Genomic DNA, 12,427 nt, shown 5'->3' on the forward strand with positions numbered 1-12,427 from the left:
AAGAGTGATTCTGCTGATTTCTTAATCTGGTGAGCACTGGAAGTGAGGGGAAATAGCCCTAGTAGGGGATATGAGCAGCAATAAAAACCTGCCATAGGACATAATCCTCCCTCAACTATCTAGGTATTTTTTTTAATATCTGTTAACTATTAGTTTAGGTCAAACCATATTACAAAGTTAGGCTGTGATGAAACATCAGCTAAGCATGTGGCAAACTCTGAAATGGTCTTACATTGTAAGAAATATAATTGTGGGTTATTGAGAATCAAAGTTTTAATAATCCATTTACTTAGTGTCTGATGAGTCACCCTAATACATTAGGGGGGTTTAATATATTCTCTTATGTTTTTCTTATTTTTTCTCTATTTTTAGAACAGACTTCAGAATTCTAAATGTACTCAAGAATCTTGACTTTGCATCATCACTGAAAATGTCCAGCTGTTCTGAAAACATGAGGGACCAAACTACTTGAGTTCTTCATTGTCCAGATAAGCTTCATAAACCTGATGAATCCAATGTAGGGAAGCATTGTGAAGGTAAAATGTTTCTTAGATGCTTGTCTATGTCTTGTCAGTCTATTTTTAAGCCACTGGTAAACAACTTTCCTGGGAGTATTTTAATTGAGTATTTCAGAAGGAAGCCAACAATGGCCATCTTCATATTTCACTATAATGGATTTCTTTAATATCCTTATATCTTACAATAGATAGTTCTTTATAGAGACAATATTGTGACCAATTTCATAGATTATAATTATGTAAAATTTAATTTTAGAGCAGCTCAATGTCCCCTCCTCCCCCCATCACCGCCCATACTTCCAGAGCACCTGCTGTGTTCACATTTGAGGTTAGAAGGCTGGAAGACTGCTGATTCACTGCTGGTTGGGGAGAGAAGAGTGAGCTAAGCAGAGAACAACCTGAATGAGCTCAGTGCTTATGCTGTGAATGTTAAGATGAATTGCTCCATAGTGCATGCAGCTACCTACGTGAGTGAAAGAAAGTTATAAATCATGTATTGCCTGTTAAGAATGTAAATACTTAAAATCTCATATCCTTGCCACAGGTTTGCATTAAGACAATCCAATCTATGCAAATTAGAACTTGGTTCCTGATAAATTTATTATTGCTTTTTTGAATACCGAAATTCTACAGCTATAGACTACAACAATAAGTAAACAAAGTATTGGAGTTATACATTGTGTGGTTACCCCAAGGCCTAATATAGGCCTTGAAGTAACCACACAATATAATATATATATACTGTATATATTTATTCATAGTTGGCGTATGCTTAACATAAGTGTATAAAATGTATTATACAGTATGTCATTTTTTTTAGGATAACAACACACTAAAATTCCAGTTCATTTATCAACCCACCCGGACTATAATGGCTGCAATATGATGTAAAGCCTCTTAACTTGACATGCACTATGCACATATATATGGCATTTTGGTTATCATGAGAAATAATGCCAATGGAGTTGTCAGTGGAAAAAGGAAGAAGAGATGTAGCACATCAGTCTTCACTCTGCTTATGTGCTGGCGGAGTTGGATAAGTTGTATTGAATGTGAAAAATAATTTGATCTAATTTGTTGCTGCCAGCAGTGTTATAAGCTTCAGTGGTATTTACATAATCTTGCAGCAGAGATGAGGAAGGAGCTGTGAATACATATTCAGGAATGAGCTATCTCATGTATTCAATTTATCTTAGCTTGATGTTATTCTCAGATGCACGTCTCCTGCTGACCTCTCTGGGATTAGCATATAGTACGTGCCTAGCTATCTTCATAAATAACCATTTACGTATACCAGTCATATATCTACAGCCAGAACAGATCAGCTCCTTATTATGCCTACAGAGCTGAAAATGCCATGTATTACAGTAAGCAAAAATAAAAATCTACTATTCTCCTACTAGAAAATAAATGAATAACAAGTAGGTGGATGGCATGATGTTTTAAGGTCTTACATTTGTGGTTAAATAAAGGAACACACCAGCCAATCATAAAAATGTTTCATTTAAATTCACTCCGTGAACTCAGTCCATCTGCTAAGTGGTTCTAATTTTCATCATACCATTAATCTTGGCAGTTTGCTGCCCCACTAGCTATGTCCTTAGGGTTGTTGGCAAGGTCACTCCACAATTTACAGGGGACCCTCTGCCTCCCTGCATGTAGGGTGATACCTTCTACTGAGTACATTGCATGCCAATCTCCAGTCCTAAACATAGTGAGATGTTGTTACCTAGTCAGCCATTGCAACTCGGAGCTTTCACCTTTTTCCAGGAGGTCTGTACAACTCAATGGATCTATTGGACAATCATACTTATCCTCTATGACCCTGGTTGCGAATGACATGCTTCTGGTCATATAGCATGTTTTTGGTTACATGTCAACACTCTGAAAGCAATAAACCCTGGGAACCCTTTTGGCAACATGACATTTAGAAATGTAAATTTATTTTCATTCTGAATAGATATTCGTACGAATTTCGTTAAATTCAGACATTCGGTTGCATCCGAATTTCCAAATTTCTAATGCAAAAAAATCCAAATGTTCCTTTAATGAAAATTTGGGTCCCTCAGAATTTGGTTCAAAACAAAACTAAATCGGACATGTAACTGTTCTCTGGCCAATCAGATTTTTTGGGCTGTTGGGGTTGCATTACAGGCACGGTCATGTAAATTGCTGTTGTGGATCTTTCTGAAATGAAAATTCGGATACTAAATCTGAATAATGAACTAAATCGAATTTTCAGATCCGAAAGCCAAAAAACAAAAGAAATAAAAATCTGAATTAATAAGAAACGAAACTAAACAAAATTCTTTTTGCAGGGATGCATGTTTAATTACATTACATTAGCTGCCTTTTGGCCAAGTTTCATCTGCCTAGAAAACATGGTGTCTTTGGCTACATCCATTGCATATCATCCATAAAGAATTTCACTGATAGAGTATTTAATTGCTTTAAAGTGCACTAAACCAACGTACTCAGCCTTCATAAGCACAATTATAATATAATCCCTACACCCCTGATGCTGAATCACTACAGAAAGACAGCTGTGACCCCCACATCATCTTTCCCATTTCTCTTTAACGCTGGCTGTGCCTGTGCAGTAAAAATTAATAAAGTTGTATAATAGTTTAGAGTGTAGAGAGTGTATGGCGGCTGGGGAGAATAATCAAACTATGGCTGGCATTTCCTTATGTAGCTGTCAAGTAGTTTATGTATGGCTGGCATTGCCATCGTTAGTTGTCAGTGCAGAGAGGTGCTGCAGTTCTGCACTGTATATCTTGATTTGGATTAGCAGCACCCAGGCTGATTTTATCTGTTGATTGGAACCTTATTTTTTTTTTATCAGATAATTTTTTATTGAAAACTTTTTGTATTTGCTTATAAACAGTTACAATACAGTAGAACAGCGCATACGGTACCCTGGTTTTCGCAGAGTACCGGCCAGCCAACATAAAAACAACAAAACAATACAATACAGTAAAGTGAAAATAAAAAATAAAAGTAAAGTAAACGCCATGTGGTCCGGTATGAATAGCCCACATACATTGAAGGGTGAGTGCGGGGGGAATGGAAGAGGATGGAGGGATGAAGCGGGACATAGTATTCCATATACATCATATGCATCACCATGTACATTTCTCTCTAACCACTCTTTTCATATATGTATATACATTCGCCCGTACCTGAAGAGTTCCACGCCTAGAATCGTAATATCTGAACTCGCCTCGTTCTTCTCGCTCTACGCTACCAAATTGGTTCTATACTGCCACAAACTCCCCTGCCCTACTGGGCCCCCTCGGGCCTCTTACTTATAATCTTTCCTTCTCGATGGAGGCTGTCTATCCAGCTATCCCATATATTGTGACATTTTGTCATAGCACCCCTGTGCTTGTAAGTGATTCTCTCCAGGCTTATAAGACAGTCCAGCTCCGTCATCCAAGTCCCCGCCTTTGGTGCTACATGGGACATCCACTGAAGGGCAATAATCCTCCTTGCTGCAAATAGGGCCCTAGCTATAGCAGCCACTGTGTGCAAATCATATGTGAATGTATCAAACACCCCCAGGAGACAGACGAGTGGAGAGCAGGGAAGCTGCACGCTAAAGATAGAGTTGACATGTTGTACCACCTCAGCCCAGTACCTCACCAATTTTGGGCATCTCCACAACAGGTGTATAAGCGAACAAGGCTCGATGCCGCACTTGGGGCATTTGGAGTCTGTCCTCACACCAATTCTACAGAGAAACTCAGGCGTGCGATACGTTCTATGTAGAATGTAAAGCTGGGTTAATCTGTGTGATGAGGATAAAGATGATGCCCCAACCGAAGCCATGACACCATCCCACTTCCCCTCCGTGAGGGACCCCAAGTCCACCTCCCACGCCGCCCTACAACGGAGGGGAAACTTTCCCAGGAAGTGTGAGAGCGTGTGGGCATAAAGAAGGGAGACGACCCCCTTGGTATGTGATGCGAGAGCAATCTGGTCAAGAATCGGTACCTTGGATATGCGTATGGGTCCAGCACCTGGATGTATAGACAGAGCATGCCGCAACTGCAGGATTGGAACCTTATTAATTAAAAATATTTAATATATGTATTGCATGTTGAAATGCAATATAACATTCACCAGTATTTCAATGGTATAAGTCTTGACTGTAGTTAGGTCAGATAGCTGCTCAATATGGAGTTCGCTGTTGACTTCCTCCCATGACTGTAGATATACAGTATTTACAAAGTGTAATGTCCCTGTGCTCCCCCACACCTTTAATCACTGGCTTTTTACAATGCTTTTTACACCCAGAAACTGTTAGCAGCAGGTTCCAATGTGCTCTTGTTTTCTGCTTTTCAGCCTTTAAAGTCAGCATATGTTAAATAGTTGGCAATATTAACCAGGAGATGCAGTTAGGGTGTGTGTTTCATAAGTATAATTGCTATTTACTTATCGATGAATGTACTGTCCATCTGCCATTATTATTGGATACTAAAATAGATGGTACACAAACGATTGTATGTGCTATCTAAAACTGAAGGAACCTATGCAATAGTAAAATAAAGATGATGTAGGTCTATTTATGATGTTATGTTGAGTTGTTATAGAAACATTAGTTTTGTTGTTATTTGTAACTTTTTGCCTCAGTTTATGTAACTCTTTTGGATCTCATTAGCACAAATCTTTTTCATGGGTTCTTTCAAACATCAAAAGGTCACATATTTGAAACACTGGATTAATGTTACAGTATATCAGTTTGCCGGTTTAAATGGAAAATTATAGATCTGTAAGTTTACCCATGCTTTATGTGAAATCCGATGAAATCCTATTTGTATTTATAATAAGAATATCTCTGTTCAATCTATGTGCAAGCCTAAAAATCAATGCAGTCATCACTGTTACTTCAACAGAGCTGAACAACATTGCTGTTCTCGCTCCAGCTAGTATATATGTAAACTCATTTCCTTGGTATGTCTACTCTGAGCTTTTTAAAGGCAGCCATCAGCCAGTTGTTATTCGTGATGCTTGATTTACTGAATGCACATCATGTTTTGTAAACTAGACATGTGCGATTCGTTTTGTTCCGAATCAAAATTCGGACAAATTTTCTGAAATTCGGACACATCCGAATTTCCAAATCCCAATGCATCCGAATGTGTCCGAATCCAAATTTACATCTCCGAGTTTCGGACCTCGTCCAAATTTTCGTTCAAAAACTAAACTGAGTCGGACATGTGACTTTTCGGGCCAATCAGATGCGTTTTTCGGTTTAATGCATCCGAATGGGTCTGAATACAAATTTTTTTACGGCAACATGGGAGCCATATACAGTGTATACATATAATACTAAAGCTGATGGCATTCGATATCTGAATTTCCGAATTGCATTCAGGAACTCCCGAATGCCATTCGGTTCTGGGAGCTCCCAAATGCAATTCGGAAATTTGGATCATGAATGCTTATCCGAAACTTTGGATTTCGTCCGAAGCCCGTACCGAATTGGATTTCGGATCCGAATCCCGAAATAACGAAACATTGGAACCGAACCGAATGTTACCGCAGCTTATATGTCTATTGTCAACAGGCAGTGTATACCCACCTTTTCTTTGAATTATTAAAACAAAAAAAAAATCTTTTATTTGGACAGATGTGTGACTATTAACGTTCTTTCCTGGGTCCATGTTAGCACAAATGTACTGAAGTCCATCCTCAATCGCGATCGGTAAATGTTCCCTGATTAGAATGTGCAGTACATTATCATGCAGAGTCTATGGAACCTGGATTTTTAAATAGAACATAGAATATAAAATAGCAATGTTTACAATTATGTTGTAGTTATTTGCTCTTTTTAAGATTATAATTGTGTCCAAAGAATGAGTATAAAGCAATAAAATGTACTAAACAAATTATTAATTGCCATTCAGTATGTTATATCATACACACATATGCATAGACAACACCTTACAGCCAGCTAAGTTAAAATTCTTTCCATTGTCCACTTAACTTGCATGTGTCCACACTCATACCGCAGAAGTGCAAATTTGGGCTCATGTGTAAACATGATCACAAAGCTATATGGTCTTCACAGATGGGTCATTTTTAGTAAATTTGGGAGGAAGTCTGTAATTAAAGGTAATAAATAGGCACCAGATGGAACGCTTGCTCAGTTTAAAAATCCTTCTTTAATGAAACGGATAGAGTGTGCAGTGATTGTCGGAAATCCATAAGAGACTTTTTAATCAACAGCATTTAAAACCACAGTTACATGCATTTTATGACTATTGATTATTAGTGTAGTATACATATAGCTTAAGCTACACCATTTGTCACAGGACATAATCTACTATTTGATGACAGCCCAGAGATGAGAAACACCCTATTGCAACTTGAACCAGAACTAAAGTGCCTTTTTTTTTAAATGCAAACACAGATTGTGAGTAAAACATTTTGCATATAGTACAGGCTGTGTTACCTTTTTATCATCCATATTTGATATTATCCATATTTGAAATCATCTATATGTGAAATTATCCATATTTGATATCATCCATATCTGATATTATCCATATTTGATATTATCCATATTTGAAATCATCTATATCTGAAATTATCCATATTTGATATTATCCATATCTGATATTATCCATATCTGGTATTATCCATATCTGATATTATCCATATTTTATATTATCCATATTAGAAATCATTTATATCTGATATTATCCATATTTTATATTATGCATATTTGAAATCATTTATATCTGATATTATCCATATTTTATATTATCCATATCGGATATTATCCATATTTGATATCATCCATATCTGATATTATCCATATTTGGTATTATTCATATCTGATATTATCCATATTTGATAGTATCCATATTTGGTATTATCCATATCTGATATTATCCATATTTGGTATTATCCATATCTGATATTATCCATATCTGATATTATCCATATTTGGTATTATACATATCTGATATGTATTTGATATTATACATATTTGATAGTATCCATATCTGATATTATCCATATCTGATATTATCCATATTTGGTATTATCCATATTTGATATTTGCCATCTTGCCTAGCCTGTTCCCCAATTTTAGTGGGAGGTAATGAAGAGCTGCTACCATCTAAGGGAAATCTAAGGCCTGTAATTATTCCCTTATAGGAAGTTCTCTGCAGGAACGTTTTTATATTCTTTGTCAAGAATCAGGCAAGTGATAGGGTAGTCCTATCTCCACCTAATCCTTCCCATCTCCTTTTTTCTTTTTCAGCCTTTTTGTTGTTTGTTTTAAAAAATGCGGATGTCAATGAATGAGAAGGCAGAACACTAGAAAGGACTGGGAGGAACCACATTGATATTTGCAATGATGGGCTGGCCATACACTTTAAGATTTCTCTCTTTCAGCCTCATGGGCTAATCAAGGGGAATAACTTGATTCCCCCATCCCATATCCCATCTCTGCACATACAAGAGCATAGATGGAAGAATCTACCCTGTCAACTATTCTGAAGCTGCCGCCTATTGATTTTAATTGATTAATTAAAAATTCCAATATTTTATTAAATCCATAGCATTACATTAAACATCATTTTTTTCTAAAAATAATAACATACAAATAGTTCCAGAGATTTTTCCGGCCTGCCTATTGTCTGTCTATTTGGTATCCATACATTTATATGCATTTCATTTTTACAATCCAAAAAGCACAAACTAGTCTACTGGCAAGAGCAGCAAACACCTCTCAGGAAGTTCTTAAACAGATTAAAAATACAAAGGAGCTGTTGAGATAGAGACAAAAGTGTCAACATCCAAATACTCATTCAATATATATTATAAATAGAGGGACAAAACCAAAAACCTTGTTCCAGTATGCGTATGGTAATATTCCCTGTACTAAGTCACTGGCAGTAATTATCTCTCCTCCGGTGGACATGAGGAAGGAGGACAAGCCAGACCAACTTCCTACAATTAATCTGTTGAAAGTGTAACATTATCAATATGGGGGGAAAAAAATGTTTTTTTTTTATTATCTACCTACTTCCATATAGATATGTACTCCTGTTCATCATATTCATCACAAGCAGCTTTACTTTTACATCTCTCCAGTGACACTTCACCCTCCTCAAAGGGAAGATGGGGTCGGAGAAGGGATCAAAAGGATTCAGATGTCTCTTGTTCAGATAGCCAAAATATACACCTAACAAAAATAATAAACAATATTGAAAAAAATCCTAAATATATCCCAAGGATATCATGGGATAGAGTTTGCTGCTCTCGCCAGTAGGCCAGTTTGTGCTTTTTTATTGTAAAAATGAAATACATGTAATTGTATGGATACAAAATAGACTGACAATAGGCATGTGGGAGCATCTCTTGAACTATTTTGTATTATTCTTTTTAGAAAAATTAACAGGGTTATTCACAAAAGGGTGAAGAGTTTGGAGAAGGCAGGAGAAGTGAACAATCTAGGACAGGAGCACCCACAATTTTTCGTCTGGAGATCTACTTTTCAAATGACGAGCTCAATGAGATTTATCAATTAAAAAACACCTGTATTCAGGGCAGGAGGGTGCATGGCAGTGAATTGAAATCAATGGCACCGTAGCTATGCTCCTCACCCGCAGTGCAATCGCCTGCACCCAGAACGCAGGCTCATTAGTGCATAGCCGTAGCTAGCTCCTTTTGAGCCCGAGGCAGGGAAAAAAAACGTGCCCACTGTAATCTATTATTCAGTTTATGGTCTACAATGACCCCCCAAATCCTTCTCCATTTCAGACTTACCTAGCGGCATACCCATAATTTTATAACCTATTTGCTTATTTTTTATCCCAAAGTGCATAACTTTGCATTTATCGACATTAAACCTCATCTGCCACATAGTTGCCCACCCCCCTATTTTATCCAGGTCCTCCTGCAATGTTATACTATCTTGGTCCGTTTACCCTCCAAATCTTGGTATCATCAGCAAACACTGAGATATCACTAGCCCAGTCTGAGAGGGCGCCATTTATTGATACTCTCTGTACCCGTTCTTTTAGCCAGTTGTCTATCCATGTACACACCCTTCCATCTATGCCCATAGACCTCAGCTTGTATAGTAAGCGTTTATGAGGTACTGTATCAAAAGCCTTAGCGAAATCCTGATCCCCGCTGCATACAGATGGGGGAGAGCAGCGGGGATCCAGATAAGAAGCCCAACGGCGGGAGGACAGGACATTGTGATCTACCAGTCGATCACTTTGTGATCGACTGGTAGATCGCGATCGACCTAATGGGCACCCCTGATCTAGGACAACATAGCTGAACTGAAAAGTTAGCTGAATTGGAAAAACATTTCAAATCAGCTATTTTGGCCTAGATTGTTCACTTCTCCTGCCTTCTCATAACCCTTCACCCTTTTGTGAATAGCCCTGTAAATGTTTAAAGTCATGTTATGGATTTAATAAAATATTGGAATTTTAGTTAATCTCGTTGTTAATATCGTTGAAGTACCAGTAGGCCTCGTTCACACCATCCTCAGTGCATTCCGGCCCAATTGTGGCTGGAACGCACTGGATCGCATTGCAGCCGACTCAGTTTGTTGTGGCGGTGCATTGAAGTGAATGGCATCGCAGCATCGCCCTCCGGCCGCAATGCGATCAGCCTCACGGGAACGCATGGCACATCAATGCCTGCTGTCCGGTCAGAAAAAATAGTGCTTGCAGGATGGGGTGAACGAGGTCTCAACCCCGGATATGATTCATATGAACCGGGTCATATGAACCGATTCTTTTTTCCCACAATCCATAGCTGTCAGAATACACAAAGAGTAACTGCACCTGATTGGCTGCTGTCACAGTTTGGCCGACAGTTTTCCACCCAGCTCTGCTGCCACCACCCGGTTCAGCAAAATTCGAGGACAGCAGGGTTACTTATGGATCAACATGTAGCCGATTCAGCAGGAAATGGCCACTATCCGATCTGTGCAAGTCCAGCTTTCACCTTTGCTCCTTATACACATGTAAGAGGATAATGACATACTATGAGAAAGGTGTTTAAGCCTATGATGTCTGGGTTGTCCAGCCTGCAAAGATGAAGCAAATAGATTATATAAAATCCCAGGTCTTGCTCTGTGCCTTAATAGCAGATGGAAGACCTTCTGTAAAAGCCACAAGACGTTTAGTTTTGCAAGTGTGCATGCATGCAGTGTTTTTAACATTCAGTTTCAGACTATTCGCAATTTAAAAAAAAAATGACACAGATTGGCAGTTTTGTAAAGAAGCCATATAGCCATGAATTAACTTGTTAAGACAGCCTGTCACAATGTAATATAATATGAAGGTCTATGCTGAACAAAAAGGAATTGTAGGAAACCTTGAGAGATTTAGGGACCACAGTTGACACATATGACCACATTTAGGGACAACAAGTCTACACAAACCAACTTACCAATATCACATCACATTCTCCTCTCTACACTGATATTAGGACCCACATCCATACACAACAATATTCAACAAACGCATCATCATATTTTATTTTTAGCATAAAGTCTTATACTGGAAAATCTGCCAAATTAGCTTTTTTTTATCGATCACCCACACAAAATACACCCAAGCGAGCATGCTATTACTGGCAGAGCTGAGAGATACCTCACCATAATTCCCTGCCAGCAAACCTCCACATAATCAGACCAGCATTGCTTTTGTTGTATTTAATGTATGTAATCGTTAGTAGAGAACACAGTGTGTTCTTTTAGGCAGAGTTAAAATGATATATATATATATATATATTGTAGAAAAGTCACTGGTCTTTAAACATTAATGGCAATAAATGCAGCTTTATTGCATCCAACGAAAAAGTAACACAAATAAAAAGGCCTACTCCACCTTAGGAGGCTAACTAAACAGTAGTGTCCCTCACTACGTCCTACTGGAGCGGCTATTTCAGCTTCCAGTATAAATGGACAAAAACCACAGTCCAATACAAACAATTGTTCTGACAGACCTTATTCCCCAGATATGCAGACACTCTCCAGTCTGTGTCCATCCAGTGCAGCCTGGATCTCACTCTGAGCTCTCACTCCCTCCCAGTCACTATCAGGTGCAGGCTAATTAATAGAGAGAGAGGAGGTTTACCTGTTGGCCAGGCTTAACCCTTTCCTAGCCTTTTCCACTGTGGCATAGCGCTGTTCTCGAGGTAACAACTTCCGACTCAAATATAGAACGGGATGTTCCTCATCACCCACATATTGGGACAAAACGGCACCCAAACCCACCTCTGAGGCATCGGTCTGGAGAAAGAACTCCTTCTTAAAGTCGGGAGTCACAAGCACAGGTTGGGCACAAAGCGCTGCCCGCAGACCAGCAAAGGCTTCCTCAGCCTCGATGTTCCACTTTACTGTGTCTGGACTTCTGGCTTTAATAAGGTCAGTGAGCGGAGCAGCCCTTGTAGCGAAGTAAGGAATAAACCTCCTATAGTATCCTACAATCCCCAAAAAGGCTCGGACTTGTTTTTTCCTCAGCGGTCTGGGCCAGCTCTGTATAGCTCCTATCTTGTTCATCTGCGGTTTAACAAGTCCTCTGCCAACCAGATAACCCAAGTATCTAGCTTCAGCTAGGCCCAAGGCACATTTAGAGGGGTTGGCTGTCAGTCCCGCTCTTCTAAAAGTGTCCAACACTGCCTGCACTTTGTCCAGATGGCTTTCCCAGTCTGGACTATGAATGATCACATCATCCAAGTATGCGGCTGCATATTTGGTGTGGGGCCTGAGCAGCTTATCCATCAATCTTTGGAAAGTGGCTGGGGCTCCATGGAGGCCAAAAGGCATGATCCTGTACTGGAACAGGCCATCAGGAGTGGCAAAGGCTGACTTCTCCCGGTCACGCTTTGTCAATGGGATCTGCCAATAACCGTTTGTCAGG

General features: G+C 38.9%; 1 protein-coding gene across 1 annotated transcript in view; it reads left to right on the plus strand.

Annotated features, from left to right (window-relative positions):
- Positions 1-399: 399 nt before the first annotated feature.
- Positions 400-12,427, plus strand: part of FUT9 (fucosyltransferase 9) — a 49,858-nt gene continuing 37,830 nt past the window's right edge. Inside the window, exon 1 of the mRNA XM_018558811.1 lies at positions 400-536. The gene's annotated coding sequence lies outside the window, so the exon portion shown is untranslated. The remainder of the gene's footprint in view (positions 537-12,427) is intronic.

Source organism: Nanorana parkeri, unplaced genomic scaffold, assembly GCF_000935625.1.
Source record: "Nanorana parkeri isolate BGI_ZX_2015 unplaced genomic scaffold, ASM93562v1 scaffold360, whole genome shotgun sequence".
Taxonomy (NCBI): domain Eukaryota; kingdom Metazoa; phylum Chordata; class Amphibia; order Anura; family Dicroglossidae; genus Nanorana; species Nanorana parkeri.